Source organism: Mustela putorius, unplaced genomic scaffold (assembly GCF_011764305.1).
Source record: "Mustela putorius furo isolate JIRA1106 unplaced genomic scaffold, ASM1176430v1.1 tig00000242_pilon_pilon_pilon, whole genome shotgun sequence".
NCBI lineage: Eukaryota > Metazoa > Chordata > Mammalia > Carnivora > Mustelidae > Mustela > Mustela putorius.
This window is the reverse complement of record NW_025421325.1, coordinates 5,407,998-5,416,354: the sequence shown is the minus strand read 5'-3', so window position 1 is coordinate 5,416,354 and position 8,357 is coordinate 5,407,998. Positions and strand designations below refer to the sequence as shown.

The 8,357-nt window shown below is 39.0% G+C and overlaps 1 pseudogene; it reads right to left on the bottom strand.

Moving 5' to 3' along the window:
• Nucleotides 1-3,338: 3,338 nt before the first annotated feature.
• Nucleotides 3,339-6,143, bottom strand: LOC101688670 (annotated as a pseudogene).
• Between the last annotated feature and the right edge of the window lie 2,214 nt (nucleotides 6,144-8,357).

Here is an 8,357-nt window from a genome sequence, read left to right as displayed (position 1 = left end):
CTCTTTTTAGATACCTAGGAATGAGTCCTACATGAAGCTTCATCCCAAGAAGTTAAGTGGCTTAGAATTACACAGCTAGCTTAGAAAAGATCAGAATCTAAGCTTTGATTTCTGATTTTCTCTTTATCCACAAATTTCCTATTGTCTGACTATAACCTCATGAAGAAGCCTGACTAGGAAGATGCTTCAAGATCGAAGTTACACAAAATTGCTCAAATAAGAAAATATTTATTGAATATAAATAAGTGAACGCTAAGCACTACCTGACACCCTCACTCTATGGGCCTTAAAACACAACTACAAAATGTCAGTGGCCTGAATATAATTCTTCATCTGAGCTGTAGTTGGAAATCACTCCATGAATAACCTAGGAAGTTCATGCAATTCACCAAGCCTCGGTCTCCTTATTTGCAAAAACAAAACAAAAAAAAGATGGAATGATCTCTTCCCTGTCAATTTTTCAATACTATTGCAATTTTTCAGGAGGACCAGGTGCTGGTCCACCAATTCTGGCCCATGGGTCAAATCTAGCCCACCACCTGATTTTGTAAATAAAGTTTTATTGGAACACAGCCACATCCCTTTATTTATGTATTGTCTTTGACTGCTTTCATGGAGAGTTAAGATCATATGGTCTACAAAGCATAAAACATTGACTGTCTGATGCTATAAAGAAAAAGTTTGCCAACCTCTGGTTTAGATTTTTATCTGTGAGCAAAAATTTTTAATATAGCATATATATTTTATATTTGGTACAGAAATAAACCCAGGGGCAGAGGATTCATCCTACTAGTAGATGGGATACCTAAAGCACCAAGCTTGGATTGACCTAGCTGTGTGGTAAGCACTCAGGAATACAGTAGGGTGAGCACCCTATAGTTGATGAGTCTCTTAAACCACTTACACCGGTTGAGTCTCCAGAGCAGCTAGAAGGTACCAAGAATGCATCAAATATAAATAAGTTAAAATTTAAAAATAAACTCGGAAATGGTAAGACATTATAGAAAATGACAAGATCTTTCTCCCAATAGGCTGTATATCCTATAGGAATTAAGGGATCAAAAAAAGGCAAATATTTTACACTATGAACACGCTGCTAAGTTTTCACTGAAAAGTCCTCCATATGCATCTATACAATGGATAGATCAAATATGTCTATGCAATTTTAAAAACTGAGATATAATAAAGTACACAACTTTTAAGTACATGCTTTAATCAATTCTTATCTACGTATGTAACTGAGTAACAAATACTTAGATCAAAGTATTGAACATTTTCAACACCCCAGAAGTCTCCTTCGAGTTCTTATTCAGTTAATAACACCCTAAAGAAATCAGGTATTCTGGTGTCTGTCATCGTAAATCAGTTATGCCCAGCTTTTGAACATCCTATCAATAGAATCAGACAGTATATACTCATTTGTGCCTGGCTTCCTTTGCTGTGAACAAACTTCATGAATTCAGGATCAGTCATTTCCTCTCTTCATTGTGAAGTCCATCAAAACAACACAAAAGGGGCACCTGGGTGGCTCAGATGGTTAAGTGTCTGTCTTCGGCTTAGGACATTATCCCAGGATCCTGGGATCAAGCCCCGCATTGGGCTCACAGCTCAGTGGGAAGCCCGCTTCTCCCTTTCCCACTCCGCCTGTTTGTGTTCTTTCTCTCACTGTGTCTCTCTTTGCCAAATAAATAAATAAAATCTTTTAAAAAAGAAAAACACAAGAAAAGAACAGAAATTAGGGCAGCTGATCCACACTGCCTACCTAGATCTACCTTTAGCTAACATGTTAGCTAAAGGTAGAATCTTAGGGCCCCCCCGGGTGGCTCAGTGGGTTAAAGCCTCTGCCTTGGCTCAGGTCATGATCCCAGGGTCCTGAAATCGAGCCCTGCATCAGGCTCTCTGCTCGGTGGGGAGCCTGCTTCCCCCTCTCTTTCTGCCTACTTGTGATCTCTGTCAAAAAAAAAAGAAAAGAAGAGAAGAGGAAAAAAAAGGAAAGAAAAGAAAAAATCTTAAAAAAAAAAAAAAGTAGAATCTCACTATTGAAAGTTGCACTGCAGTTTTCAAATGGTGAATATCGCCCTAGCAGCTAAAAGCCAGAGGGGGAAGACTCTTCAGTAATCAAATGCTTGCCTGTGCCTTGCCTGCTAAGAATAAAACCTGTACCCTCAGCAGTCTGTCTGCCTCTAAGATCCCCACATATCTGCCAAAGGCCCATGCCTCAGCTTAAACCCTGGTACAGCACCTCTGCATCTAGAGAAACATGATCAGCTGTATAAGTGGCCTCTTGACGGTGGACAAAACTGCCACAAGTTTTAGAGACCTGTTTGGTAGTTGCTACAGACTCACCAATGCTAAAGGCACCTTTGAAGCAAGAAACCTCCATCCTCACACAATAGTTTGTTCTCACTAACTGCACTTCTTGTTAATGTCCTAAGACTTAGCCCACTGATACAGAGATGTTTGGGTTTGGGTCTGTGAGGTGGTCTGATAACTGAGACTTCTCTTCTACCCTGAGTTCTGAACCAGTTGAGAAATAATACAAAAAAGTCAGAGATGGAGAGCCAAAATATTCTATGTTTTACTGATAAAGCTTAGGTCGATGGACATAGATTACATCTGCAAGCAGACAGACTTCCTAAATACCATACCCTACAATGAGACACTCACAAGTCCAATTACAGACAATACATCACCTCAAGCCTGTCCTGACATGGAAAAGCTGAGGAGAATTTTGGCTCCCTGTGGGCAGTTCTCCCCTAAGGAGGGGGGAAAGGAAGGAGCTGAGTTATATGTTCTCACTTTCTCCTTCCAAACTCACCAAGCAGATTAAATCATCTTCCCTGGAAAGACACAAATGAGTGAAGCTTCCTCCGCATAGAAGGAAGTATCAGGAAAGTAAGAATCCTTCAACAGAAATATAAACGACCAATAAACTATTGGCTGATATACTATTAGTATTGTTAATAGTTAGAAATATTAAATCATACTTAAAACATGGAGTAAATAGTAATCAAAATATGTTGTGGACTGATTGAAAACCCTTTTCACTGTCTGTAAGAGATGTTCATACTTTTTCAAATGGCTTTAGATGTCAGAAAACAATATAGCTTGTAAGTAGGGGATCTATTTTTTTCTTATTATGACAGGGAGTACTTTGTTCAAACTCATCAGAGAAATGGACAGCTTAGGTCTATAACAAAGCATTGTATTTAAAGCATAGGTCAGTAAATGTATGTGAGAGTATATATTGCTACATACAAATTAGCCAGTCAGAACACAACTTTTCAATGTTTAACACAGAATAAGCTTCCCTGTAAAAGCAGCATCTTTGTGACATGTTAACTTTCGTACTGCTCTCCTTCTTCCTCCTCTCTCCTCTAACAGAATCCACACCGACCTCCTCATAAGCCTTCTCAAAGGCAGCCATGTCCTCAGAGGCCTCAAAAAAAAACTCTCCTCCATACCCTCATGCATGTATCAGTGAACAGAGGCATGCATGACATGCATCAGGTCAAACTTGTGGTCCAGGTGAGTCCAGGCCCCCAAAATCGCTCAGGTGGTGGTCAGCATGCACACAGCTCACTGTACTTTGGCAGGTCTCCACCACATACCACACTGGGAGGCTGGCATTTATTTTTTTTTTAAAGATTTTATTTATTTATTTGACAGAGAGAAATCACAAGTAGATGGAGAGGCAGGCAGAGAGAGAGAGGGAAGCAGGCTCCCTGCTGAGCAGAGAGCCCGATGCGGCACTCGATCCCAGGACCCTGAGATCATGACCCGAGCCGAAGGCAGCGGCTTAACCCACTGAGCCACCCAGGCGCCCCTGGGAGGCTGGCATTTAATGCCAACCTTGAAGCCAGTGGAGCACCAGTCCATAAACTGGATGGTATGCTTGGTCTTGATGGTGGCAGTGGCAGCACTGACATATTTAGGAACCATGTAACCATGGTACAACAGGCAGTAAGCCATGTATTTACCATGGCCAGGGTCACATTTCACCATCTGGTTGACTGGCTCAAAGCATGCATTGGTGATCTCTGCTACAGAACGTTGTTCATGGTAGGCTTTCTCAGCAGAGATGACAGTGGCATATGTGGCTAGAGGGAAGTGGATACAGGGATAAGGTATGACATTGGTCAGGAGTTCTGTCAGATCAACATTCAGGGCTCTTCCAAATCTTAGGGAAGCAGTGATGGAAGACATAATTTGACCTATCATCCTATTCAGGTTAGTGTAGATTGGGTGGTCGATATCAAGGTTTCTATAATAGATGTCATAGATGGTCACATTGTCTACCATGAAAGCACAGCCAGAGAGCTACAGTGTGGTGTGGGTGTGGGTAGGAAGGATGGAGTTGTAGGGCTCAGCTACAGTTGTGGAGACCTGGAAGGCTGGGTAAATGCAAAGTTCCAGTTTGGATATTACTTCACAACTGTGATGCTAATTATTCAGACGATACTTTTAAGTCATGAATTACCTTTGTGCAAGACCAATCTCAAAAAGCTTAAGGTTTAAGAACAGAAGAGAGAAAAAAAATGCCAGACTATCTAAAATGATGGATGAAATATGTTTTTCAAAACTAAAAATTAGAAGAATACCTTCCATATGTGAGATACAACATAAATGATAGGGTGATCATGTTGAAAGCTTCACAGCTAAGTTAGCAAAGTCAACTAAATCTTGCATGTTATAAAATACATTTTCTAAACTAAGAACAGAAGTATAAGTAGCTGTTTTAGTGAAGTCTTATTCTCCTACCATGCTCAAGTAATATTAAAACATATTATATCTCACTACCAATAAAAACACTAAAATTGGTTCCACGCTTCTATTTAAATAAACTCCTTAAGCTTCCTCATGCCTGATGTCTTCTTCATGTGCCATTAATTCTATGAATGCTCAAAGTCAGTGAAGCAACCCTCTAGCTAGCTTCAGGAGTTATTGTTGGATCTTAAGACACTTAACCAAATTATCATAACACCTTTCTGGTGCTCTTCACACCATTGCTTCACAAATTATCTTTGATTTAATTCATCAAAGAGTTCCTGAGAGATTGAAAATAACCGTGTTTCAGAATCTTAAAACTCTAATAATGCCAGCCCATCCTGGTCCAACCCTGGCTTGACTTTTAACAAATAGTGTGTCTCAGGAAAGTGATTTAACTTCTCTTTCCCTCAGTTCCCGCCCCCCTTAATCTGCAATAGGCAGGTGATACCAACTTCATTCGGGTTCTTGTATGCACTGAATGGGAAACTACACATTCATTGCACAGAATGGTATCAAGCCCATAGTGATAGCCAACTATTCTGCCTATAAAAGATATTCATGCATCTTCACCCAGATGGGTAGTTTTAATTTTATTCACTTCAGAGATTTCCAAGTCTTGTGATGATTCAGCCTTTGTTAATGGTAACTCTGTGATATAATGCTATTAATCATAATATAGTCAGCTCTCAATTATCCATGTTCCTGGACAGGAGCATTGGTCTGAGTTAAACACACACACACACACACATTCCAAACACACATACACTCACACAGGCAGATTCACACATGTCCTTCTTCCTTACAGGAATGCCACAGACTGAATGTTTGAATCCCCTCAAAATTCATATGCTGAAACTTAACTCCCATTGTAACAGTATTTTGCAGTGGAACTTTTGGGAGGTGACTAGGTCATGAAGCAGAGCCCCCTCATGAATGAGATTAGTGCTCTTATAAAAGAGGCCCCAGAAAACTCCCTGCCCCTGTTAGAACACAGGGAGCTCTCACCAGACACCAAATCTACTGGTGCTGTGATCTTGAACTTCCCAGCCTCCAAAACTGTGAGAAATAAGTTTCTGTTGTTTATAAGCCACCCAGCGTATGACACTGTTATAGCAGCTCAAATGGACTAAGACAGAGGGTACCATGTTAAGCCTGAGGCTACCCTATACTTTAGCCATGCAATCTCTAACTGGCTCCTATAATCCCTTCAGTTTTATTTAAACTGAAAACATTGCAGAAACAGGGCAAACTTTTCCCTTTTAAGTCTTTAAACATAGCGTTGGAACCCTTCACTCCGAGATGGTACAGATGCAGTCAGTCTACATAATGTTAGGGACATAAGGTAGATCTCCTAATCCTATACTTACTTCCATTCTTCTGATTCATTATAGTGTTTATATTACTTTGACTGCTCTCTTTCTGTAATGTTTCAAAAAATAAAATACACCTTTTCTTGCCTTGAATCAAAGAGATAAAATAAATTTTCTATAATAGCTGAAATTTCTAAAATACTTTTGAGCATATAATAAAGAACAATTAGTGGCGCCTGGGTGGCTCAGTTGGTTGGACGACTGCCTTCGGATCAGGTCATGATCCTGGAGTCCCGGGATCGAGTCCCACATCGGGCTCCCAGCTCCATGGGGAGTCTGCTTCTCCCTCTGACCTTCTCCTCGCTCATGTTCTCTCTCACTGTCTCTCTCTCAAATAAATAAATAAAATCTTTAATAAAATAAAGAAAGAAAGAAAGAAAGAAAGAAAGAAAGAACAATTAAATTATAATAAATGTGCAAATGACAACAATGTTTTCCCAAAATCAATTTAGGTATCTAATGCATTAGAAAATAAGACGCTTGCTAGTAGTCCAAATTATCAGCTAGTTTCTCAGTTCAAATGCCATCTTTTTATTATTATTATTCAAGAAAAAAACCTTTTATTTGTAACACTCTCTCTTTGATCAATATTTCTTGCTCTTTCCCTTATTTTCATCTGGTAAATTATTCTTGCCAGCATCATTTGATCTGTTTTCAGAGGACAGATTTCATACTAGCAAAAAATATACTCCAGATAAGAACCTATTAATATTGTATCTGAGAATAAGGATGATTTATTCCTCTATACTTCTTTTAGATTGCCCAGAATTGCTGAAAGCTTTCTATGAAACCTAAAGATTTTAACTCTCTGTTCCTTATTATTCTAAAAATAAGGTTTAAGTCTGCAGGCTGCAAAAACATTTCTTTACATCTTTCATGACCAATGGAATTATATGACACCTCATTCTTTTTTTTTTTTTTTAGATTTTATTTATTTATTTGACAGAGAGAGATCACAAGTAGGCAGAGAGGCAGGCAGAGAGAGGGAGGGAAGCAGGCTCCCTGCTGAGCAGAGAGTCCGATGCTGGGCTTGATCCTATGACCCAAGCCAAAGGCAGAGGCTTAACCCACTGAGCCACCCAGGTGCCCATAACACCCCATTCTTAACCGGGAGGTTGGCAATAGTCTTTGTGTAGTAAGTGGCATTATCTTGATTATCTGACAAATATAGCAGTTTGCTACTCTCAAGAATCTAACAATCCAAGAAAATTAAAGTAAGCCAACAACTGAATATATAAGAATCATCAAGAAAAGACAACTTACAGTCACTGTACTGTTTATGACACTGAATTTGAATAACATATGTTTAGGTACTATCAAATTGAAGGATAAAGCTTTGACATTAAACAGTTAAATATCCATTAAGATACTACCTCATTCCTGAAACATCTCAAAAGACTGAAATGACTATTTCAGTCTTAATTCACTGAATAGTCTTTAAATACTTACTGTGTGTTGAGCATTGTGTTAAACACAAAAGCTATAATTGTGAGCAAGACGGATGGAGCTTCCAGCCCATCTGAGAAGACAAAATTAAAGAACACACAGCAGTAATGTGTAAAAAGTGCCACTGAAAATGCCGCTACTCAGAGGCTAGGAAAATACAATTTTTGTAAAAAAAAAAAAAAATATATATATATATATAATATTGTATTACATTAATATAATTAATTAATATATTATATTATTATATATTTTATATATATATATATATTTGACAAGAGAGAGTGAGAGAGGGAACACAAGCAGGGGGAGTGGGAGAGGAAGAAGCAGGCTTCTCCCTGAGCAGGGAGCCTGAGGCAGGGCTCAATCCCAGGACCCAGGGATCATCACCTGAGCAGAAGGCAGATGGTTAACAACTGAGCCACAAAGGCACCCCGGAAAATCCGATTTTTAATCCCAAATCTGCCCTAGGTCACCAATTCTACTCTCCACTCATTGAAAGAATATATTAAAATATCTCATTAGTCCATCCCTTTTACCCTTGCCCCCATATTACCATCTTAGGACATGTCCTATCATTTCTCACTTGTTTGTTCCTTTCAATCCATCCTTTATGCTATGCCAGAGAGATATTTCTAAAATGCAAATCTAAAAAATAAAATAAAATGCAAATCTGACAGCAACTCCTTTGTTGCTCATACTGCTAATAAATAAAGTATGGGCTATCTTCTCACATCGTTTCCCACATTATTTCTGGGCCTTGCATTCCCATTT